This window comes from Anser anser (genome assembly GCF_964211835.1).
Source record: "Anser anser genome assembly, chromosome: 2".
In the NCBI taxonomy this organism is placed as follows: domain Eukaryota; kingdom Metazoa; phylum Chordata; class Aves; order Anseriformes; family Anatidae; genus Anser; species Anser anser.
Window position 1 is genome coordinate 87015707 of NC_139721.1, and position 27063 is coordinate 87042769.

Consider the following 27063-nt stretch of genomic DNA (forward strand, 5'->3'; position numbering starts at 1 on the left):
TGAAGTCTTAAAATATCTTGAGAGTATGTCATATAATATAAAATATATGGATTTCTAATCATCTGTTCTTCCATCACTGTTACATTTGTACTGCACTGAAAATGTCCACACTGGGCACACACTGTGTAAGTGTTAATTCCCTTTCTTGTTTCCACTGAAACAAATATGAAATGAGCTTGTTAGTAAGACATTCTCCAAATGCTCTTCTGTCTCTTAGTAAAGGAAATGATGCATTGTTAGAAGGTGCTAGGCTATTGTGTATACTGTAATGAACATTTATAATCAAGGTTAACGTCATCAGGGACCACTTACAGTTGTGTTAACTCAAGTTCATACTGTTCACAATATATTTACCATTTGCAACTCAAAAACATTTTTATAAGACAGAAGGATTGATGATAGCACTTGAAACGTTTTTATTATTCTAAAAATAGAAAATAGTAGGAAATAGTAGGAATAGTAGGAATAGTAGGAAAATAATTGCTTTAACATATTTCTGAATAGATCTTTAAAAATCTGAAATAAACTGGTAAACATGAAAAGCAGTTAACAGGTTTGATATGGTGCTATTTGTTTCATAGCTACATCTGTTTGCAGTGAGAAATTTAATTGATCTCTTAAGATGAGGATATGACCAGCACCCCCAGTATGGAAGCTAGAATAATTTCCTCTATATTTTGAATGAATATGTACTTGTAGACCAGACATTATTTTGATAAAGATTATCATGAAAAAGATGATTGTTTTTTTCCCATTGGATTTGAGAGAAGACAAAATTTAATTCAAAATCTGGTAATAGGCATATTAAATCTGTCCGTGAAAGTTCTGTTTGAAGTTTTAGTTCCATGAGTAGTGTCGTCAAAGTCAACAGGACTATTTTCTGGGATAAGCAGTATTTACATCTGTAAGGGTTTGAGCCGTGAATAGTGGAATTTGGAATGATTGCATAAATGTTCAGTGAACTAAAATACACATTTATGAAGAAGGGTATCTACTTCTCATATGATTTTTAAAAAGTACATTAAAAATGATAGATTAACAAAAATATTCAAATTTATGCAAACAACGTATTTCATTGGTGTTATATCAGAATATAAATGGTGAAGATTTTCAGCTTTTTCTGGAATAAATAGTTGGATAAAGATACTTTGGTTCATAACTTTTTACAATTGCCTATTGTTAATGCAATAAAAGCTTACTGTACTGTATAAGCTGGAATAGCCTCTGTAGTGGGGATCATCTGCTACATAGGAAATAATGAGTTTTCTATAGAAAGCGTTGGGCAAAATTTATTCATTTTCTATTGAGTTTACCTTAGTAACATGGTTTTCCACGGGTCCGTTTGTTCGGCAAATCTCTGTATTGCTCCACATTTTTCTTCTTTCTAAAGAAGTAGCAACAGTGTTATGTTCAAATCCATTTTTAAGCCTTTTATTATGACTTTCATATACAAATACCAAGCTGATAGCTGTGCAACTCTGTTGCTGCCCATGTAGTTATAGATTTTTGCTGGTTGTGGTTCTGGTTCCTGAAGAGTTGATTTAAATTAAATAGCCTTGACAAATATGATACAACTATTTGGAGAATATAAGATAAACAAAGTTCTTGGTAGTAGGTACATTAAAACTGAAATCTTAAATCTGTCTCAGTAGAATCATCTTGATTTATTAAGCTCACAGCAGAGCACGCTGCTCTGCTCCAAAAAGAGCACCTGCCCTTGTTTTGCTATACAGAGCAAGTAATTTATTCCAGCTCAGTTAATAATTCAGCTTATTTTCTTTGCTGTTCTCTGTACATTTACTTGCTGATACAGTGAGTGGAGAAGGACTCATGTAGTTATTCACTCTGTATTGTTTCAAGCCTGCTTGACAAGGGGAAGGATGCTCTAATAAGTTGAGGCCCTATGAATTTCATATTCAGTTCCCTGATCCAAAAGGTACTCTGATGTTGTGAAGATGGAGACCACACAAATAACTAAGACAAAAATTTAGTCTGCAATAGAAAGGAATTGGAATCAGTAACCAAATCATTCACTCTTGTCTTACACACCTGCTCCTAGGGAAGCAACAACACTGCAGGGATGGACACCTGTCCTGTGTAGGGCTGGTACCTGCTCAGCCATAGAAAGTTTGTCTAAATCCCAGCTTGAAGTTCAACTCAAGGATTATGCTGTATTTCTGCAGTTCACATTGCCTCAGGTTTCTCCACAAGAAGGGAGATCCCATCCTCATGGGGCTAAAATTGTGCCCAAGGGTAAAACATGATCATGCATGTTATATTATTACTCTGCTGGTGTGCTTAATATATGCATTTAAGGCATTTGCAAAGAATTTGCATGTAACATACTTGGCATGCTTTCAATGTCCTTACACTGTTACTCAGTTAGAAAAGAACATGAATTTATGTAAATCTCATTGTAGGTTTGCTTTCTTAAGACCCCAGAAACATAAGTTTTGATGCCTCCTCTTTTCATGTATGTGTTTTTTGGGGGTGAGATTTTTGTGTGTGTCTCCCAAATATTTCAGAGAGATATCTGTCTCTCATTAGTTATAATATTCTTTTATTGGAAGCTGTTTGTGGAATACCTTTATGAGCTTACAGTGTCAAACTGAGTGCTTCCCAAGGTTTTACCTCCTGTTATTTTGACAACTGTCTTGTGTACCCTGCACATTTGCAGTAGACTATGAGGTGCTATAGGAAAGGAATTCCGTTCAAGTTCTTCCCCAGCTCACAAAAGTCATTTATGTGTCTGTTACCATCATAGCTCTTATGAGACTATTCTGTGTGCTTCAGAAAACAGTCAGTTATGCAGTTGTTGGTCTGTTTTTTCTTCTCCATCATGAAGCTCTCAATTTTCTCTCCTTGCCATTATTAAAAAATCCATAGATATACTTGACCAGATTGACTAGCAGTTGTTGGTTCCTTTACAGGAAGTCAGAAAAGGATGTTGTACGCTGTGTTAAAGGCAGAATGGTGAGAGCTATTTGGAAGTTTCAATGGGCAAGAAGAAGGGGGTAAATAGAAACTTCTGAATTAGCAAGGGAACATAATATGAGGATGTATGTGGTTATTAGGGTGGTTTGATACTTATATCTGGGACATGAAACTAATTAATATTCTAACAAATCTATTTAAGAATAGACCTGGATATGCCATCTGCATTGTGTAAGATAAGTAGATGAGACATACTGAAACAGAGAAATAGAAAAGCTCTCTGTCAGTTACTTGCTGTAACCACCTGAAAGAAAAATAGCTTTCAGCATGCTTGTGATAACCAATTTTCCTATTGAAGTAGAATGAAGAGGACAAACAGAAAGGATTATGGAATAAACCTTCCACTTCATTTCCATGGAAACCAATAAAAACAAATGTTTGACTGCAGCATATCATCTTCAAGATAGACAATTGCAACCTCTGTGGTTTAATTTGAATGGAAGGTCAAATTCAGTATTTTCAGTTTAGGAGAACAATGAGAGAAATTTTGGTATTTTAAATACTAGTTAAAAACACTTCTTCACATACAATGCATAAATATAAAAATATTTAGAATATTATATTTGTGTTCCAAAATAGATACTTTTTTTGTTTCTTGAACACTTCTTGTATTGGCATTGTAGAAGGAAAATAATTCCCACTTGTATGATGAATTATTTTTCTTGATTCTGAAGGTGTGAGAAAAGATCATTCAAGTGCAAGTTTATGGTATAGGCTCTGGTTTACATGAAACGTGGTACCAAATGTCACAAAACAAGGAGAATGAAATATAAGGAGTGTTGTTGTAGATACCTCTTAAAAACAATCAGATTCTCTGCCTATGTAACACTTTTAACAAGTTTTGAAAAGACTTCTGAAAGACAGACTAGCCAGGTTAATGCTAAGGCAAAAGCAGAAATTGCGGGATGTGTCTTGTAGTGGCAGTGGAAACTGGGAAGTGGAGAGCAGGTTTTGGGAAGGTGGTATTTTTTATACGGATTTTTTGATGCAATTCTTCACACCTTCTCATAAATATGAAGGGATAGCTTTTCGCTATTGCCTTTAACCAACATTCTCACAGACTTTTTACCAGGACTTTACCATCTAGTAGTATAAATAAACTCTGTGGTACAACACATTTTTGCCCATAGCTGATTTGATTATCAAACCAAGTTGTATAGTACTATACCATAGGAAGTGCAGGGTTTGTTTGTGAACGTGTTTCTTTTCAGATCAGAATGGAGTGAGTAAAGAGTGCCATATATAATTATTATTTTAGAAAATTTTACTACATCACAGTAGTAAAATCAATCTGCCTCCTCAATGAATGCATTATAGTCTATTCTATTTTGGAGAGTGTTTTTTTTCTGCAATTAACTTAGTACCTTGAACAAACAGCTTGTTCTTTTCTGCATCATATGCAGAAAATAATTCATTGTGACACTGAGATGCTTTATCTTCAGAGCCATTGCAGAATATCATAATTCCATTCCTATAACATTGCAAGAGTTAATGCATTCAGTTAGGCCGAGCTGGAGCTGTACCTCTTGCCAGATCACACATTTCATCATGCCAGCCAAGAAGATAATTCAGTAGGATGATTTTTGCATACTAAGGTTCAGTCTAAGAACATTTTCACTCCTTTAAGTATTCAATTCATGCCTTGTCACTAATTATGAAGATTGAAAACAGATACCTTAAGCTCCTGGCATTTATCCAGTTCAGCCATTCATTTTGGAGCACTGAGCAGTGTGGGTTCTGGTAGGGTGCTCTGATTATTATTGAAATCCCAAGCTATAGCAGAGGTACTTAACATTAATGTTAGTCACACATAGAAAAAGCAGTGTTTTCATATTACCTGCCTGAAAACTATAGGCACATCAAATCTTTATGGCCAATTTTCTCTCTTAGCAGAACAGTAAAATGTTATATAGTACTGTTGAACGTAAAATATTTGAAATATAAAAATATTTGAACACGATTTCTTTATGTATGCCATATGTACATACATAAATACATAAACTGTCTTTTTTTTTTTAACTTCCTGACTTTCTGTGGTCAAAAGTTTGGAAAGGATGGTTTTACAATAAAATAAAAATTTATAGAAAATGCAGATATAAATCATTAGAAACACTTTTTCATATTTTAATTTTTAGAATATAAGTGATAAAATGCATTTTCAAATATTTTGAAACATTTTTAAAATAACATTGTTTTTAAATATAGGTGTAATCAAAGGCAAGTTACTGTGGAATTCAGGCATTCTGTGACAAAATTCCTAATGTGATTGAGTTGTAGCAATAGTTATATTTATGTGAGTGGTTATGTGAGTAGAAAACAGAGTTTTTTGACCTGGGACCAGTTCTCTAGGGTAGTTTTACTTGGAAGATGGTGGGACTCTTATCCTTGGCAAAAGGCATATGAATTTACTTTCTTGGCAATGATTCTTCCTGGTTATTTGAGCTGTTTGTCCTCAACATCCTGAATTATAAAATGGGATAAAACATAATTAGTACAATAGTTTTAAAGTCACTAGTTTATTTAAATAAATGAATTTAAAAAAAAATCAGGTTGATGGAATTCCATGCGAATGCTTAAGAATTACAAAATATCAATGTTAAGGTCACAAAATTCAGATGGGGTGGTTACAAAAATTGAAACGGTTCATTGTTTAGTAAGGTACTCGTGTTCTCCATTTTGTAGCTGAAATGCAGTAGAGGTGCTTTGGGCTTTTTTTAAGGATCTTCTAATGCCTTATAGTTAAAATCGAATCAGAAATACTGGAAGGCAAATAAGATTGAGAGAGAAGAAGGTGTTAAACAATAACCCCTCCTCCAAGCTGTTGTTATATTGTTTGTGCGTGTGCAAAAGTTGTACGTGTATTTTGGAAAGTTATGTTTGAGTTACATTCTTTGCAATTCAGGTGACCAAAACAATAAATATTAGGGACTACAATTTGCCAATAACAAGACAGATGAATCCAAATGTCATCTTACATGAAGAACTGAACTTTTGTCTTCTCAGCTCAGTTTCATGCAAGAACTCTGAGTTTGTTAGCTCGATTGAATGTCTTTAAAGCCAGACATAGTGTGATAAAGCAGTTGCAGGACCTATTTTTGAGGAAACACAATGAGGAAGGAGGCCTTAGTAGACAGAGAACATTTCAATATAACAACTATTGAGTGTTACTTATAAAATGGCTTCCTTTCATCTATTATCAAAAATAATTTGCAAATTTGCTGGGAGTAATGGGCAGTCAGCTTTGATTCCTGGCATCACAGGTGCAGCTACCTTTAGCCTACAACCTCAACAGGCATGACAGTTTTTATAGATAAGAAGCTTTACCCCCCGTTTTTCCTCCCTCTCATCCCTACACCCTCCTAGGCTCCTTGGATGAGGGGGTGGCTGGCAGTGAAGGGGGGGGATTTTGCCTGTGCCAAAGCTCAGAACTTTTCACTGCTATAGCCAGGGACTGTGTAGGACTTCAATGGCTATCTGCTGTTACCATGTGTTTTCTAAGTTTCACAGAATTTTCTTAGACTGTACACATAACTGAGTCCTATGGAACTCTGCCCTTTTTCTCTGAAGAATCAAAGACTTTATGAACTAAGTTACAGACTTGTCATATCATGTATATTTTCTGCTTCTTGTTTTAAAAAGCTGTGAGCTATTTGCTTAGAAATTATAGGGAAGAGAAATAAACTTGCACAAATGTAAACCGAATGTTATTGAAGTCAATCACCCAAATCAAACAGATTGCAGTGGGACAACCTTTTACTCCTGATTTTCTTCAACAACTCATAAAACTCAAATTAACTCTTTTTTTTTTTCTTTTTTTATAACATAGTCTTGTTTATTATAATATTCACAGTAACATCTTGAGTGCCTTGGAATTCTCAGGATAGAAAAATAAAAAAGGGTTGCTTCCTAAATCATGCTAATTGTAAGGCTTAAGTAGACACATACCCTTACAAGTAATCTTCCACAAACAACGTTTTCCTTTGTATGGCAGCCATCAAAACTCCAGCTGTTTCCTTGGTGTCTCTGTGACTGCTCTTCCTCTTAAGTAAAGAGGTGCTTCTCTCTTTTGGCAGGGCCATCACAGGAATTATACCCACCCCATTTTGACTTAATTGGTTGTTCAGAGTTTGCAGTTCCACACTTGTATCCAAGACCCTGCAGAAATAATGATGTATTGAGGCATGAAGAGTCTTATTGATTTTGTGTAGGAGTCTGCATCTCACAGTCAGATCCTTATTTATTACTGTTTTCTTCTTTCTTCCCATGCTACTGTTTATGTGACTGTATGCAAATACTATCGTGTGCATTTGTATACAATGAAAGCCAAAGAACTAGTAATGAGAAATCTTTTTCATGTATGATTAGCTTATTTTATTTTTGATCAGGTATTTAAAGAAGCATGCAAAACAAACAAAAACCTTCAGCATAGAAAGTCATCAGAGATGTTCTTATAGGAGTGTCAGATAGCGACTGATCCTGCGCTTGAATTTTTTTACTTCTTTTACATTTCACACGTGAAAGGTTTGTTTGAATGGTTTGAGTATGGAAGATCTGTTGTGCTGGACTTTGATTTATACTAGCATAAAAGAGCTCCTAAGGTTTTAATTATCTTAAAATATTGTTGTACCCCCCCCCCCCAAAAAAAAAAAAAGTAATCATGTAATAATAATAGAGTATTTAAAAAAAGTCTTTACATTTTCAAACTGATACGAAAACAGCTGAAATTATTTTGTATTAATGGAGAAGGAAGAGAGTACACAATGTTTAGGAAAATAATTCCCTGCAGTACAGACAAACTCTGTTTCCTGTGCCTCTGCCTGTGTTTGTACTTATGCTGCGTTTGTACTTATGGCTAACATCCCCTGATAAGAAAGGTTAGCTAGAGTTCTTTAAGGCTCTGCATTGCTCATTCAGTTTCCTGAAATGGGTAATGAAGTATAGGATGTTGGTGGCCTAAGATGGATCCTAGTGAAAGGAACCACTTCTGATTCAGGATCCTAATTTTAAGACCCAAACCCTGGCAGAAGCAAGGAGGACTCTTCTCTGTCCTGCATCTTCTGATGTGAAAACTGCAGCAGGGCATCTGCAGAGGTAAATGTCATTTGCTGCAGATCAAATGCAATGCTGCAGTCCCAAATGAGCCACTTTAGACTTTATCAGAATGAACTGGAAAAAAAAATGTATTTAGTAATACAATTTATTTATGGAATCTAACTGGTTTTCTCATCCACTGAGGAAGCTGTCCATCCCAGACATAAAGTGCCCTTGTACAGTCTGTTCTAACTGCATGGGTGAAGTAGGAGAGAACCACTAAGGATAATATTTTAAGGTGTAGAAAAGCATACTATGTGCAGGAATGTAAATATAATCTGAAAATAAAGTGATGAAAATTAATAGAATATATGTATCATGTATATGTTTAGATAGAAACTCAACCATATTCATATATTAAAAATTGGCTTATTAGAAAAGTAAGCTCTTTCCTTCTCATGTGTCATTTTCCCCATTCTTTGTGTTCTGCAATTGTGTATTTGTACAATAATGAGACAGATACAGTTGTTTGTAGAGAGATTCCAATTTTATTTTGTCCTAATGTTCAAATTAAGTCTCTGTTCTACTTAGCCAAATCTGAAGGACTCTTTCAGCCTATTCAAGTAATGAACATTAAGTCAAGCAAATAGGTTTTTTTCTTTTCTCCTCTCCTCCTCCCCTCTCCTCTTCTTCTTCTTCTTCTTCTCCTCTTCTTCTTCTTCTTCTTCTCCTCTTCTTCTTCTTCTCTGCTTTTCTTCTTTTAATATATATTTGTGTTGTAACTTTGGTGAAATACTATTTCACACACAAGATGATACCTTGGTTTGTCCAAATAAGTGCTCCCCCACAATCACTTTTTCATCGGTTACATCACTTCTAAATATATTTCCATATAAACCTTATTTCACAACAGCTATCAACAAAATTAAAGGCATAGATACTGAATGAATATAAGAAAAACTGTGGAGTGGAGATGGAATATTTGATGGAGGATATTTTTCTTTTGAGCAAAATTTTGTGAGCTAGATTTGGTAGGTGGATAAAATTCATTTGCATTGTTATATTCTTGGGTATGGTCTTGCTTTGCTGTTATGTAGACTTAGATAACAAAGAGAATTTTGATGATAAAATAATACTTATTTCTGGGCCAGGAGGACAGTTGTGGGGAGGAAAAAAGGAAAGCTAAAGCCAAAAAAAACCCAACCAAATAAAAACAAACAAAAAAACTAAAAAACTAACTCTTGAAAGAATTCTCTCATTTTACAAAGATGCATCTTATTTCTCGAATTAGGACAGCAGCAGATTTAGAACTTTACTTCTTCTTAAAGAAGTCTTAAACACTGCTGTTCCTAAACTTCTGGTGATGAGCCCTAGGAAGATAATTTTTTTTGTACTAATAGGTCTCCACTACTAGATGCTCCAAATATTTCCACTGGGATGCAAACTTACCTAACTAGGTAAAACATGGCTAGTGTTACTCATCTTCATTTACTGTTGAGTGTTTCAATAAGTACATAAGAGACTTAAAAATAAAGTTAGTATTTTTACATTCTATTTTGATATGTCCATTAATATTTTATAAATATCTTTAAAATAAAGTAAACCATATTTAGAAATGCATAAATAAATGTGTAGTAATCTGGTGACTGGGAAGTTTTATTCTTATATAGGTACAATACAACATTCATTTTTTTATTTCTATAACAGTGAATCCAAAGAAGCAAAGAAACAGAGGTTTAAGTCTACATAATTTGAATACTTTTCATACTTGTTAGACTTTACGTCTTGTTTTTGGGAAGCTTCCTTATTACTTGAATAATAAATATGTTTTATCAAAGAATGTATACGTTAGATAATTTTATATCTTACTGTGAGTTTATTATTACATATTACTTTCTACTGTAAATGTAAATCATATGAGTTATGTTCATTATAAATGAGCAGAATGTTCTTTGAACTCCCTTAAGACTATGGAGATACTGAGGTATTTGGGTTGTGGCTATGTCTTTAAAAAGTTCAAGAAAAAAAAAGTCATTGATGAACATGGAAAAACGGTTCTCTTTTAGTCTCTGTTATAATGCCAGCTTTATTGGAGCCAACTTGTAGACACTCTTCTCCCCCAAGTTCACACTTTCCACTGAAACAATCTGGCTTCCTTAGCTATGAACTTCATCCTTCTCACCCTTTAAAAATGCCCTTGAAGGTACTGCAGATTCCCTGAGAGGATCTCTATACAGTTCACCTGTTGTGTATTTGGAATTCAGAGTAGATTTCTGTTGTCAACATGTATTTTGGGCACAGTCAAAACTTTGGCTACGTTCACTGTCAGTTGTGAAGTCCTGTTGCAGAGTAACAGTTTGTATGGCAGTAAATTGCAGATCCATATATAGGCTGGGGTCTTGGTTGTCCGAGGCAGAATACAAACAAATAGCAAAGATGGAGACTAAATGTTCCATCCTGAACAGATGAATGAACAGCAAATTAAGTGTGGAACAATTGCGAGAACAAAAGGGAGCAATATGTTTATACACTTCGTATAAGCTTTTTTTCTCTCTGACAGCCTTTTTCCATGCTGTCACTCAGTACCTCTTAGGATTATTTTAAAAGACCTTTTTTTTTTTTTTGGGAAAAATTGTCTGGCCTGTTGGCTAGTCAGCTCCTCCTGAAAGTAGGCGTGAGAACAGCATTCCATCAATGCCTTTTTCTTCTTTTATACAGGCTTTCTTAAGCTGCAGTTTCTGGAACCAAGCAATTTATTTTAGAATTCCAACTTTAATTTAAAAAGAAAATCATCAGGATTCTGTTTCCTTTGGCATGTGTGAAAGATATAAAATATTATCTCTCTGTATCCTCTAGGCTCAGAAAGCAATTTAAAAGAAGTCATTATTAAAAAAAAAAAAAATTTTGGAAACTGACCTCTGGTAATTTAGTGTTCAGGGCTTTCAATACTAAACATCTATCAGAATTACTAAAATTTGAGTTGCCAAAACAAAAGTTACTTTTGATAATTCATATTTCTGTGACAAAATATACCAGCAATTTTTAGTTGATGTGTAAAATGAAGTAAAAGTGAAGTTAGGAAGAACTTCTATTCCCTTCTACATGTACTTCTCACAGGAGAATGCATATCTAGAGATGAAGTGTATGAGACAAAATGAAGATAAACTAGTGCATTTATTTATTACTGCTATGTTTCTCTTTAACTTCCTTCCTTGTAATATAGTAATACACAGCAGTCTTCCTAATTGTATATAAATGTTAAAAAATATTTTCTTAAAAAAAAAAAAACACAAACCAACCTAGTCTTTTCTATAGCAGGTCTTCTGCATGCCACTCAAAAATAGCAAGTGAATAAATGAAAAGAAAATGGAATAATTGTAAAAAAAAAAAAAAAAAAAAAAAAAAAAAGAGCCAGTTCATCCAGAAGATTACTGGATTAAACAAACCAGTTTACGTGAAATGAATGTTTCTTCAAAACACAGATCTTTTAGTTATACACAAGTGACACATTTATGTTTGCTTCTGTATGTAACTCATTACATCTGTGAATACAATGCCTAAGTGGCAGAGAGTGACCATGAAGGAGGGGTAGTGGAGACATGAATACGATGCATAAGTAGCAGAGAGTGACCATGAAGGAGCAGTGGAGACAAAGTGTTAGGGACTGACCACAGCATCCATTCCCCATTCCCCTGCGCTGCTTGGGGGAAGGACGCAGAAGAATGTGGATGGGGGGGAAGGGTATTTTTAATTTGTTCTTAGTTTCTCACTACTTTAGTCTGCTGGTGATAGGCAATAAATTACATTAATCTCCTTCTGCTGAGTCTGTTTTACCTGTGATGCTAATTGCTGAGTGATCTCCCTGTCCTTATCTCAACCCTTAAGCCCTTTTCATCATCTGCCCCTTTTCCTTTGAGGAGGAGGAGGAGTGAGAGAGTGGTTGTGGTGGAGCTCAGCTGCCCAGCTGAGTAAAACCACCACATCTTTGAAAGGTTGTGGTGATCAGGGAAGATGCTTGATGACTGGAGAAAGGCAAAAGTCACACCCATCTTCAAGGAGGATGTAGGTAACTTGGGGCTGGTCAGCCTAACTTCTGTTCCTGAGAAAGTTACAGAGCAAATCCTTTTAGAAGCCATTTCTAAACACATGAAAGGTAAGATAATGATTGGAAGCAATCGGCATTGATTTAATGAGGGCAAACCACGGCTGACTAACTGTACTTTGTGATGGCTGGCTCTGAAGGTAGTGGAAATGGATGCTGTTTAACTTGATTTTAGCAAGACTTTCAACAGTGTCTCCTGTATTATTCCTATAGCCAGATTTGTGAGATATGAACTAAAAAGGTTGACTGAACCACGAGGGTCAAAGGGTCATGATCGGTGGTACAAAGTCTAGTTGGGGTCCAGTGACTACTGATGTCCCTCAAAGACTGCAGCAAGAGGAAGTACTGGGTTAATGTCTATATTAATGACCTGGAAAATGGGGGAGACTGCACTCAGGAAGATTGCAGAGGAACATTTACAGACAGGACAAATTAGCTGAGAGAAACTCAGCAAAGCCACGTGCTAAGTCTTGGCATCTAGGGTGGAATAATGTACCATGCAGCAGTACAGGCTTGGTGCTAGCAGGACAGAAAGCATATTTGCAGAAAAGGTCATGGTCGTCCTGGTAAAGCAAGCCATACAAAGAAAAACAACCATATTCTGAATTGTGTTACAGAAAAGTAGCCAACAGGTTGAGTGGAGTAAATTTTTCCTTCTAGTAAGCACTTGTGAGATTGCATCTGGAATATTGTGTCCAGTTTGAGCACCGCAAGACAGGGAAGACACTGACATACAGGAGGGAAACTTGGAGGAGCTACTGAGATTTTTCAGGGTATGGGAGTACATGATGTATGAGGGAAGGTTAAGAGAAATGTGGAGTTTTTTACCCCTAAGAAGATAAGGCCATGTGGAGTTCTTACTGCTGTCTTAAGCTACTTAATGAGAGAGTATGGAGATGGAGCTGGATTCTTCTCAGCAAAATGCAGTGGAAACAAGCTGGAACATGAGAAATTTTGGTCAGGAAAACAAATCTAATGAGAGCAATCAAATACCTGGAACAGGTTTCCCAGGGTGGTGTGTAATCTGCACTCTTGAAGATACATTAAATTTGACTAGACAAGTCCCTGAATAACCTGATCTCATTGTCCCTGATTTGAGCAGAGGTCCCATCCTTCATAACTAATTCTGCAGTTCTATAACCAGTGCTTAAGATAAGTTAAATGATAAAAAGTGGCATTAATATAAAACAAATATTCAGAGTTTTTTGTTTTTCCTTAAAATCTCCTTTATTTATTGAACTTGGAGCTTTTGTTGTATTTCTGAGCAACTAGATAAGAATTCTGAAATGCAGCATTACCAGCGTATTTCTGGCAGAAATGAGGAAAAGCATGTAGGAAAACTCCTGTTAGGAGCTCCTGAGTTTTCTTTTCTGGCTTCTAGAAATGGGCTGTATTCAAAGTGTTATGGATAAGCATTGCAGATGCTTCTGTTTTCAGTTTATCTGAATTGAGCTCCACTGTCAAAAAAAAAAAAGGGGGGGGGGGGGTTATTCATTATTTATGAAGAGTCTCAAAATAAATGGAAGCAAGGCCAACCACACACTGCTGCATTTGTGGGCACTTTTTTTTTTTTTTAACAATTGCTACAGTATCAGTAGAGCTTTTTGTATGATAAGTATTTTTGTTACATAAGAACATTGTTCAGTGGAAACCATGTTCTGCATTTTTATTAAAAGAATTCATGCCTTTATTGGAAGCAGAGCCAGGACCTTAATATAGCTTTGTCATTTCACTATACTGTTTTTCAAAAAAACAAAAAGCATATGCTTGGTTAACCTCATAGTGAGCCTGCATGAAGCATTCATAGTCATTAATATTTGTAGCAGTAGGCATATTCTGCTCCTAGTAGAAATTTATGAATATCTGAAGACATAAATAAATATACTTGTAATGGTAATTAAGACTGATCTGGGTTTTAAAGGAGGGTCTGTTTGTTTATTATTTTACTTCTTAAATCTGTTGAGCTGTCTCATCTGGGCAAAATACTCCAATCTGTTCATTTGCCAAGAATTCTGAGCGCCAGTGATATAACAAACACAAAACAAAGGCTTATATATGCATATATCCGTTCAACTGCAGCAATTATACTGTACTTAGTCTCCAGCCCTTCACATAGCAATGCAAATTAAACTGATTTTTTTTTCTAATGTGCCTGAAGTACGTGAGCGATGATATCTACTTACATTGCATCAGTAAAGGAGTATAAACTGCATTTATGCCAACTAAGAAAAAGACTCATTTATAGAACTTCACTGATAATTCTTCATACTACAGTGGTGGAGACATAAATTTTTACATGCTGTTAACTGCAACATCAACAGCATCCTGATAAACTGTATGGGGCTTTACTATCAAGACTGTTAAAATTATAGTCAGGGGCATGTTGATAGATGTGTTGTTGTTGCTTTCTACTTAGGGATGGACGGAAGGAGGTGACCCATCTGTGGGATTCATTGTAAGACTTTGTCGCAAGACAGAGGATCAGACTGTAGCTATAATTTTACTTCCCATTAGCTGTCAGTTGGAAAACTGATGGGAAGATGTCCTATTCACAGATTTCTTTGTAAAAGGACCTAAAAATTACATATTTGAGCTTGTTCAGCTGACAGCCTGTGCTTTGCTTCACATGAAAATAATGACATGTTGGAGGGGAAATAAATACTTTGAAGCCCATGAAACTTAGTTACAATATGAGCGAAGGAAATTTTTCTTATAACATTCTCTCTGTGGGGTGAGTATAGTTTAAACATAGATGAATAAGAAATATTTTTATAATTGTACATATTAAAGAACTAGTCTAAAATTAAACAGCATGTAATAATTATTTTTTACACCTTTATTCTTCAGAATTCTGCAGTGTTCAGTTGCAATAGTTTGCTTAAAGCATTTGAAAGTGAATGACTTCCAGACATAGCAGTCAGGGTGTGGTGTACCTGAGATTCCTCTAATAACTTCTTATAAAGTGGTTATTTCACAAATCACAAAGTGATTGATTGACTCAGCTATTTTGCAGTAATCATCTAGGGGGGAGTTAGTCAATGGGAGGATTTTGAGCTTGGCAGGTGATTTTCTTATCATGCTAAGTCCATTACATTCTGTGTGAACTGGCAGCCTCTCAGACTTTTTCAAGAAGAATATGAAGTTCTTTTGCTGAGCAATTTTAGTCACAAATGCAAAAATCCTGCTGTATGAATTCAGGGCAGTTATCTTTGAGTTACACTGAGAGGTGGGTTCAGCTGGCTCTGACATGGATGTAATCTGGGGGAATGGAAAGTTTTTCTGGATCAGAGAGAGTTACATTTCCGGTGGAAATGACAAATACTTTTAGAATCTTCTCCATTTGAGAAATGTAGATTAAAGTTTTGTTTATTACATTGAGCTATAAAAAGACTTAGACTTGACATAGAATATATGATGGTTTTCAGCGATCCTTACAAAGAGACTCACACAGACTAAAAAGAGAAGCTGGATCAAGCTTTGTGTGTTTCATTTTGCTCAGTCTTGGGAGTAGACTATTTGTAGAGTTTAAAGGCTCTGAAAAAGAGTATCAATTCCTGACTATAACCTAAAAATCAACAAACCGGTTGTGGATTGCCGCATAATTAAGAAGGTTTTTACACTGATCACATTTGATGTAGATTTTACATGTTTTCTAAATCTTCTTTTTTAATAACTATTAGGGGTACCTGTGTAATTATGTCTTCTAAACACTATAAATTTACACTGGAAAAAACAACTTTCTTTTTTTTCTATATTTTTTCCAACACATGTCCTTACTGGCTATTCAGGCCTTTGTTTAATGTTTAGTCTGCTCTTTGTGACCAATTATTATCTGTGGAGTAACTTAAGACCATTATTTGTGAAACCTCTTAAGCACAGGCAGTATGCTCATGTGCTCTTTCTGAAAGCTGCTACTGCCTTAGAAAATGTATTGAAAGGGAGGATAAGCTAACTTCCATGGATGCTGATTCAAACTGAAATGCCATTGTGTCCCTGTATGTCAACTGTATGTTCAGCTAAAAAGAAAACACATTGTCATGATTCCTCCTCCTAACTTGTACGCTGTTTAAATAGGAACAGGATGTGGCATGTCCAGCACAAAGGAAAGGGAGACAATACAGTGAGTATATGTGGAATCTCCTTTGTGCTATGAAATAGCAGTTCACTAAATCTAAAATGAGAGCTGATAAATGTTCAGATCAGTGGGAGCAGAATATCAGTAGTCATTGAAGAATGCGATGTCAAGGTACTGAACCAGCTTGCCTTGATGATTCTTATTTGTCATGTAAAGGACTTTAGAACCACATGGAAAACAGTAAACAATGAATGGAAACTACGGTGTTATAGAAAACTTGCTCAACACTATACAGTAACAAGAAAAAAATGCAGCACTTAGGGAACTTTACCTCTTTAATGACCAATTTGTGATATTTGACAGTTAACTATACTAGCAGTGGTTCTTTTCTAGTAAAGCAGCCAAGAACATGTTTAGCCTTAGCCGAAGAAACATTATTCAGTGATTGTCTAGGTAATATTTGTTAACAATCTTAAACTATTTCAGAGTTTGTCCCCTATTTTTTCATTCCTGAATTTATATGAATAGTCCTTTCTTTATGCAATACAAATTTTGTGTATGAAATTTGAGTACAAGAATTTTGAGATTTTAGGTGTACAATTTGTACGTTTACACAAAACAGTTCTTTGAAAACTACAGATACTTGAAGAAAATTTTTAAAAAAAAAATTTCCCCTTCCTGTATAGGCAAAAATGATATTTCATTTTCATGTATCAGGTCAACCTTTTCCTGCAAAATACTTCTCTCAATAGAACCTTTGTGCGTTTCAGGTTGGAGGTGTTTAAAAAAAAACTGCTTTGACTGTGTCTGTTAATCAGTCTTTGCTCACCTGTTTCTGAATTCTGTGAAGTAAAGAGGATCTTGTTTTAAGGAAAGTAGAAATTAAAGTTACACAAAAAAAAAAAATCTGTCCAACTTAATCAAATCTCTGTTTCCATTTAACAAGTTATCGTATGAATTCCTTATTCAGTCCATGTTTTTTTTGTTTTTATATTTACAAAATATTTGTAAATGTCTCTTGGATTAGTATTACAAACGAGCAACTGTAAATGTATTTCGGTGTGAATCCTTATTTTTTTGACTTTTACTTGAAAATAGTATATGTTATTCTGTTGCTAATATTTTGTGTATTTATTACCCGTTATTAAGATTATACCCATTTAATATCAACATTCCTCTCGGTCTGTTATAGTTATTGTGTATGTAGCTCTTTGAGGGAGGCAGGAGCTGTTACAGGTGGGAACAAAACTCACAAATGTCTGTTCCTGAGGTAGGAAGGAGACAGATATTTTCCAAATCCCGGGATATTGTCTCCAATATCCACCCATTTTTTATTTAGAGACTTTATCCAAATGTTACTCAGAATTATATATCTTTTTTTTTTAAAAAAAAAAAAAAGATTTAACAGTTCGTAGTGAGAGAACAAAGTTCTTTTAAGAGAAGGCAGTGAATGTTTATGGTAAATATTTATGCATTTTTTTGAGTGGGTCTTGATATTTCACTGAGAACTGTTGTGTGCATAACATCTGAAAGTCAAACCAGGGGTTTAGTTATCAAAACACAGTCTTGAGAAGCTACATTTTTACATAAATAAATAGAACCTTAATGAAGTGTTCTCAAGAGGATTAGGTTCTTCCAATAAGTGGCCATCCATGAAAATTGGTTTATTTATTGTCTACCTACTCTTATTGACCTTTCTGAGTGAAATGAAAGGGAATCAAAAATTCAGTGATTACTGTTTCAATGAGCATTATCTATACAGCTGAAAACCAAACAAAATCTGAAATACGAAATTGTCCAGAAGTTAAAGTTCATGAAATATCTTGCCACCTTCCATCACTCCAAAGATGAAGACACGTGCCTGACTTTGTGTTCACACTTAGAAGGCCACAGAATAATTTTTCCAACTCAATTTCCAACTCTGTCTAAAACTAACCAAAACAAAATCGGAGCTAGTTTTCCAGCTGGGGAGCGATTTGGGGGAGGGAAGGAAAACAAAACAAAACAAACAAAAAAAACCCAGCCAGTATATAACAGATAGATTTTGAAAGAAGCTCCATTTATGAACAGAATAGTTTCCCTGGATCTAAATTATTTCTAAATTATTTTCATCTCCTGCATTCAAAGCTTTTTGGTTTAGCTTTACGTTGCATCCTTGACTTTTTTTTTTTTCATCATTCAGTTTGTTTTGGATATTTCTTGATATGCAGGATAATCTTAAGTTTTTCTGAAGTACTGGAAAGTCCAAGCTGCCTGATTGTGGTGGCTGTTCCATTTAAAGAAAAGTATCTTTCATGCCTCAGCAAATATCCCTGTAAAATGAATAAACTGATTTCAGAATGAGAGCTATTTTAAAAAAATTATGCTTAACTTTGTTCAGTGCTAATTGTATCTGCAGTAGAGACCTGCACCTTTGCAAACAGTATGTTTGGCAATGTAGCATTTGGCTCCTCTGGTGAATTTGTGAACACAAAAATATTCTGGGAAGTTATCAACTAATAGCGTATCAAGTATCTTCAATGTAAGAGGAGAAAGTAGAAGGGAAATAATACATGTTTCTGTTAAAATTGCTTCAAACATTTTCAGTGGATCTTCAGAAATTTTTAGAGACTTATTTTAATTTTCATCTTAACATTTTAAAGCATACCTTTTTTCTTTTCCTGCTGTTGATTACCCCTCACTTGTGGATGTTTTATTAAAACGCTGATCAGAAGAATAGTGGCAAATTCAAGCTATAACATTACATGTATATGCAGGTCCCTCATAACCTTACGTGACTGTTAGACTCTCACATTATTTGTAGATCTGCCCCACTTTGCCATTCTTTGGGCTTATTCAGACTCTGCATATGCCTGAGAAACTGGGTGGAGGAGGAGAATGGAAGGGATTTAATTATACTTTCTTTGTACATTCCTTGATCAGAACTAATCCACTGAAGCAACACTGGAGAAAGAGGATGATTGTTTTGGATGGTGTTTTTGAGCTAGCATGTCTCTGTGATACTGTTAGCAGAGTGATTGCTTGTTCGGAATAGTCTCTGAAGGCATAGCACATCCCTAAACCTTGTTGGTAGTAGACATTTTCTGAATATATACTAAAGAAGTCATGCTGAGATAATGATTCTCTTTTTTTCAGTAGTGTTTCAAAATTATTGATGAAAGATGCTTTGTAAGGAATATAAAAGGGAAAATGGTTTGATCCACTTTATAATCTGTAAATGATATAATGGAACAAATTAGTTTTGTTTGGAAGTAGTAAATGTAGGAATCAGCATCAGAAAAATTGCAGACCCTTATAGGCAAGGCAAAAACGATAGAATAAGTCTTTACTAACTCCTTACATTATTGTATTACAAGCAATCATATTCTGGGACAATATTAACATTTTTAAGAGCTTTAGTGCTGTGTGCATATTCACCATTCACTTGCAAAAGCAGGGCAGGTTAGGTAGCCTAGAGTCATAAACCTATCTGTTGGGATCATTTCAGGATATCACCTAGTTCAGCTATCTCTGTACAACACTGAGGTCTACATGTTCTGTTTCAAGTGAAGATCTATTTTTTCACTTTGAGTTCTCAATTTAGATGTGTTCACAACCAAACAAAATATTTGCATATATGGTAAACGAAACTGCGAAGATTTATAGAGGTTCTAAGGGATGTTTGTATTTACTGTGTGAATCTGATGATAGCAAACTTGCCATGCAAGTACACTGAATAACTCCTGGAGAAGTATGTTGGAGCTTTTTTAAAAAATGTATACCCAAAAAAGGAATTTGCAAGCATCCATGAATCACATACACTAGAAAACCCACAGTTTGTGGTTTGTGCTCAGTCCAAATAGTGTGGAGTTGTACTGTTACATTCAATTATATACTATAAATCATCCAAACATCAAACCACAATATTAAATAGGAAAATACTCACTGCTATACTTCTATAACCCTAGAGGGCTAATTGTGCTCCTCAAAGCATTTGGACCTCTCCAGGGATCCCTCACAGTCACCAGCAGACACCAGAAGTTACTCCTGCTTCCACTGGCCCTATAATATCCACTGCAGCCCCAGGTAGGCAGGAGGAGTGCTGAGTCTTGTTTAGGCTACTCTGGGGTGCAGTTCGTGGAGTTTAGACGCACTTAGCTAAGGGATACTTTGTTATCCACTTGTTTATAAGCTACATAAATGACAGGAAAGAAGTTGCAGTTAACTTTGCTTTGTGTCAACTATGTTTCTTCCTTGTCAAGTTGACTTAATGTCCATGCTGTCAAGGTGGCAGTCAGAGTTTTACTCTTTCTCCCTGTTTGCCTTAAAACTCCAATTACACTTTATCAGTAAAGCTTCAAAGCTTTTGCCTGAGAAGTTAGGAACTATCCGTGGCGGCATTTCATGTTTCATTTTAGGATACCTTTCATTAGATGTACACATCCTATAGCAACGTGCACTTTAAAATTGTCTTTGATACAAAAATATCTGTAGGATAACTGAATGATAACTTCCAACATTTGATTGAGACCAGACATATACCAGGCTGTAGTGACCTATTTATATTTTTTTCCTCTCAGAGCATAACAGGAACACAGAGAGAGAGAGAGAGGGGAAAAAAAAAAAGTAGCAAGTGTTGACGATACATGTTATCCTGTAAAAACTTACTCATTTGTGTACTGCATAATATTAGGATGTTTGATTCTGAAGAATTTACACAGACACTAGCATTTTGGTTGGATTACTGACTAAGTGTACTATTAAGTATTGAATCTTTTAACCTATCCCTTTATTGACATAAGATTTTCTTTAGACTCTAATTTCTGTAATCTGAGGAAGTCATTCAGTTCAACCATGTAGACTGTTTTCCACCAAGGGTCTATGTGCATCATCATACCGGAGTAGAAGATTTTTCCCATGAAGATAGGCTGCACATTTAGTTTATAATTTCTGTATTGAGAGAGTGCATGCATTTAGTCCCAAGCTGAGCACTGATTCTTGAAGGATAAAGCTAAGGTGGTGGTGTTGGGTTTACATGAATTATTATGTAAATTAGCATTCATTGCCAGAGGGGTTATGGTCACTAGAAAACTTTCAAGATATGACAGAAACCAAAGAACAGCAGGAACAAAGATCATCTGCCTGTCTTTGAATTCATGCAAGATAGCAGTAGACTATACTTGGTTCAGAGTTAGTTGAGATGGAGTTAGGTGCAATGCATATCTGTCTGCACCTGCCTCAGTGAGTTAAGCCCCATGCACTTACTTCCTTGAAGGATGTACCATTGGTGTGGAACACCACCAGTAACATCTTGCTAACACAAAATGCTATTGCTATCAGATGCCAAAACCAAGAAGATGACACCGAGCTGTTAATAAAGCAGCGTGCTTTTGTGATGTAGTCTAGCTCTTAGGATCAAATGGATGAATAAATATTAATAACCTTTGAAAATCTTTGCCCATACTTGTGTTTTTAAGAAATCTAACCTATTGTATTAAAATCCATCACGGGGAATTGGTTAATAACCTCATCACTTCAGCAACACACACTTAAGTTCAGATTCATTATAAATTTACCTTTTTCTACTTTCTAGAAAGAATCAGTAATAGCACAATTATGAGGATTTTTTAAGGCTATCGTATTTCATGTCTGGCAGTAGAAAGAGTTCTGCCTAAGTCATCACCTAACTTATCTGTTTTTTTTTTTCCCCATTCATTAGCGTGCCTTGTACTTCAAATACATAATAAGATGCTATCTACAACCCAGCAAGATTTCCTATACATTTTAATCTTTATTATTTTCTTTTGTATCACATTTACCTGAATTCATATACGGCATTGTAGACAAAGTTTTTCCTGACCGTGGACTTCATATCCACAGAGTTGGGATTCTGATTACAACATGTGTTCATGCCTCAGTGTCATAGTGGGAAATGCCCAAGTTCCAGAGAATTTCAGGATTTCTGCACTTCTGTATGTACATTGCAAACCCTGGGCCTGGAAGTTATCAGATACTTTCCCTGGATCTGGCTTTCAGAGATTAGAAATATTGTTTTCAGGTTGGAGCTAGTTCACATTATTGAACTAATCTTGTTTGGTCTGTTTTCATGCTGACTAAACACTGCTGAAAATAGAGTTAAGTGGCTTATCAGCTAATTTATTTTCCCCACTTCTTGAACTTTCTAGATTATATGTTGTGGCATAAGTATTTAGCTAACATTGATTACATCTAAACCTCAGTTGTGTTTTTTTTTTTTTTAAAAACACTGTTACACATTTTCTTAGTAAACAGATTCCCTGAAATGGTTTATATTTATTCTTTTATACATTAAATGTTCTTTCTCCCCAGCCAGTGTAGGGAGAAAAGTTGTAGCACTAAAAACCCAATTTCTTTCTTTCTTTCATGAAATCCATTTGCTCAGTAGGATTCCATCTAAGTATAGAAACAAGAACAGTGCGCTAGGGAATGCATGCACCTAACAGAGACCTGAAAGCTTGCATCCTCAAACTTTGATAATGGCAAATGATCTTTCTCTGCTGCATCTCATGCAAGAATTAGAAAAAAATCAAAAAAAAGGCCTTGCTCACTTTATGCTTAATTGATAATGGCTGTCCTATTATTTTAAATTGCTACCTCTATGTTATATTTGCTTGAAGACATAGAAGGCAGTGCTGAACTTTGCTGCTTTACTTAATCTGCCATGAGCTTTTCTGTTGACACAGTTGGAATATGAGTTGAAACATAACTGCTTGCTTGGATCAGAAATGTGCTGCAGTTTACAAAAACTAGCTCCATGTGTTCTGCTCTGTACACAGAGCGTTGGTCTGTTCCTATGTAAGCCCACTGCAATAACTGGAGCCACCCAAGGGGTGACACCACACGCAGGTCAAGTAAAGGCTTTGATTCCATGCTCTCTGTTCTGTCTGATGTTTGGTCAAATGATGTACTAGATTAGATTTTATTTTTTTTAATTTTAATTTCCAGTAAAAAGAAATAACAAAAATCAGTTTGTTCCTCCCTAGTAACACTAACTACCATGCAATAACAGAGGTGACTTTAAATATATTTTAAATTACCATTTCAAAACCAGCATTTTCATCACTTCAATTTGATTTCCATAAGCTGTTTTTTAAAGGTTCCCTCTTACCATTCGCAGTCAGGACTGATGAATATATAAGTAGTCTTTCCTTAGCAAGTAAAGGCAACACTTCTGTTAATCAAAATATATTCTTTTTGTTTGTTTTGTTTAAATTATTATTATTATTATTTTTACTATGCCCATGTTTTGTAAATTTTTCAGATTTCCAGAGTATTATCTAGGGTCATTCTGTCAGCAGGGATGATTATTGTGTGCACTGTTGTTGGGTGTGTGATGTTATACTGTAATTTGCCACAGGAAAAAAAAAAATGGGAAAATATCAATCGCAACATAAAGCAGACAGTTCATACTATGTTATTCATTAAGGATTATCTAAATTTTTGGCATTTATGAAGGACATCTGTAGGAATCCAGAGCATTCAGCAATTTCCGAGGGACACTATACATTGATGGTTTGAAGTAAAGTAATTGATTTCTGAAATCACTTAACAGGCTGTTTATTTCTGTCTGAGAATAAATTTGACATTGGTGAAGCTAAGCCATCTCTGTCTACTCTTAATTATAATAATATCAATAAAACCCTTACAGAATGAAGAAAGGATGCAGGATGAGGAAGGCAAGCTTGGGAACTGATGTGACTAAGCAACAGTATTATTAGTATTATAGTATTAGTGTTATATACTAAAGGATTAGTAGAATAAATAGACATACTACATTTGGTGTTACTGTAGTGTCTACTAGAAATTATGGAGCATCTTTTCATCTCAGAGAGAATAGGTAAATCCCAGACCTCAGCATAGAAAACATGCAGGAATTACCCTAAATTTCATAAACAGTTAAGAACTTATATCTCTTGCAATAACTGTGAGTAGTTGAAGGTTCCTGCATTTGATTTAAATGGGTGTAGTTTCAGTAACTCTGATAGAATTGTCATGGTTTATTTTACTAGAGCTTAAGAAGATAAATGCATTCTTTTTGTTTTTTTAACATTTTTTACCAACGCTAGATCAGTTAAAAACGAATTTCCAGATGCACCTCATTGTACATTGTACTGAACTGCTGAAGGAAGAGCAGGTTACTGAATTTAGAGATGTTTAAAAACTATTCATTAAGGCCCCTTTAATGCAAAAGATGCACAACAGTATTTGGAATGTAGAAGGCAGCAGGCATCTAGGTAAATGAGGTCCAGCCACTACTGATTGAGTGTTAAGAGCCCAGTGCTGATTTTGGTATATTGTTTAGCCCCCTCTTTTCATCATTTAGTGACAGAAAAAAAGGAAGAAAATACCAAAATGCTTAGGAGAGCCTTTTCAAATTGTCACATGACATGTTAATATTCAGCCAGTATATCCTGGGTTTCTAAATCCATTGAGCTGGCCTAACTTCTTAGTGCTCCAGATGCTACCTGTCTCCTTGATTTCTTTAACTTTTTTTTCCCTGACTGCTTTCTAAGCAAACTGTTTCCTTGGTTTAAGCAGTAGCTCCCACAGTGATCTGAACTGTCATACTGAACTGTCCCCAACGACACTTGCAGACAAACATTTTCCTGCAAGAAGATTTTGTTCAATAAAATACCAAACACTGTTGCATATGTGTAATACCACTGCTTTAGTTGCTGTAACTGTATTGCTTCAAGTTATAGGTTTGAGGAGATTTAGAAACCTTCACTACAAAATTTGCATAGCAATACATCAGCTGTGGTTCTTCTAAAATCTCCATGGGATACCCATAATAAAATAGGTCTTTATAACATCAATCCCACTTATAATTCAATGAGAAATAAAATGAGAACATTGTTAACAAACTGTTTTTTACTGTTTTTATAACACTGATTTTTATATATGACTATGGCTTTTGTTTGGTGATTATACTGCAATACAGAAAGGACAAAAATAATTTTTCATGCACTGAAAGTTATTTAAAATCTTTATTTCAATAAATATTTTCAGATATACTCATTTCCCTTTATTATGCATCCTTAGATGAAAAATCACTGGCACAATTGTTTTTGCGAGATGCAAAGGAAAAGTAAACTAAATTTAAGGTCTTTTAAAAATATGTTTCAATTATTAGCAGCTTAATTTATAACTCACTCCACCCCTTTTACGTCACCTTGCATATTTCCGTACTTTTCACATAAGAAAATGTAAATGCATAGTGTATTTAAGAGTTTACATGAAATCATCTGGAGGGGAAAGTGAGGAAGGGAAGAATTTGATACAGGCAGCTAGTGGGGCAGGTACTGCTTGATGTTTCTGTGGAAGAGAGGACTCCCTACAGCATCTCTCACATGCTGGCGCCGTGCCCTTGTTGTCTCTTCAGCTTTTCTGTTGGTGGTTGCAATCTCCTTCCCCTTTATCTCTCCATGAGCTCTAAAAAAGAGGGTAGAAGAGTGTTTGGTCCTTTCTACTCCCTGACCTTTCTTCCTGGCTGTCTTCTGTGGTGTTTGTAGTGGTAATATTTTATTTCTAATGTGTTGGTCTCAGAACCAGAGGAGCAGAGCCATCACACTGGTGTCCTGGCTTGTGCTCCTTCCCCACTCTCTCCTGATTCCTTCTGTTTTCTTCCTACAGGAGATGTGCGCACCCAGAAATGCTTAGCTCAGCAGGTGTGCTGGCAGATATCGTTCCACAGATCAGAACGATGAAACTAAATTGAAATATGTGAGGAAGGGAGATAAGTTAAACAATCCAGTATTTTTTCTGAAGAAAGGGAACGCTTTTTTATTATGGGATCTTTTAGTGCTAACTGGAGGCTTGCTGTAGCACAAGACTATAAGTAATATGAATTTCAAAATATTACAACCTAAGAAATAGTTTAAATCAGATTTTCTTGATAAAATTTCAATATTAGTGTTGGTAAGTTTAAAAACAGTGCTAAGATTTTTTTTATTATTTTTTATTTTTTTCCTGTGAAAATAAAGAAAAGACCTTTGGGAAAGAAGTTGGTATCTAAGATTGGGGTACTGGAAGAAAAGATTCCTCATTCTCTTACAGATGTCTTACGTTGTCTTATGTCTTACGTCAACTTGTGCAAGTTGATTGATGTCATGGGGAACTGGGGATTGATGGCCACGTGGAATCCACAAGAGGAGGACCGCTCCACCCGCTAGCATGGGTTTTAATGTCTGTGTTGGCTGGGAGAAGCCCTCAGGCAGCAGGGGCAAGGGGTGTGCTGGGGGGTGGATGATGATACCCTCATGCTTGCAGAACGACGTTCATCCCAGTGATGGTCAACGCTTCGTCTCAGGCTCCCCCTGCCACTTTGTGCCTGGCTTTACAGCCCGGAGGTTGGCAGGGGCTTCTGACCCCTCTCCGAGGGCTGATCTCTCTGACTTCCTCTATGTTGGAAGCCAATGAGCAGTTGTTAGCCCCCATGCTGTTGCCTGATGGTCTCCTGCCCTGAAGGTGCTGCAGGGCTGTAAATTCGTCAGCAGTTCATCTGTGCTTCTCCCATCAGGAGAAGCAGAGCGGGGTGGATATGTTTGAGACCTCATTTCACCTGATCTGTACTTTCAAGTATGGTTTATCCCGTGACACTTAGCATGCCTTGTTTTTCTACTTGTGAGACGGAGGTAACGGCTATTTTCATTCAGAGAACATTAATCTTCAAAACTATTTTAATGTATTTCCACCCATGCAGTGCAGGGGCTGTCTCCTAGCCACGTGTAAGGAGTGGGCACACGCAGCATGGCAGGGATCCTCATGTAGTCTCTCCCATCACCGCTTACTGCAATGGACAGGAAGGAACATAGTAAATGGTGGTGGGCACTTAAAATCAAGT

The 27063-nt window shown here is 35.7% G+C and overlaps 1 protein-coding gene across 25 annotated transcripts in view; it reads left to right on the plus strand.

Annotated features, from left to right (window-relative positions):
• Positions 1-27063, plus strand: part of CDH18 (cadherin 18) — a 543479-nt gene that overhangs the window by 312693 nt on the left and 203723 nt on the right. The window contains exon 6 of one of the 25 annotated variants that reach the window (XM_083824901.1): positions 7380-12178. The exons of 23 other annotated variants lie outside the window; for them this stretch is intronic. The gene's annotated coding sequence lies outside the window, so the exon portion shown is untranslated. Of the gene's footprint in view, positions 1-5121; positions 12179-27063 lie in introns of those variants that run through there. One more of the 25 variants, XM_083824896.1, reaches the window with a different exon arrangement.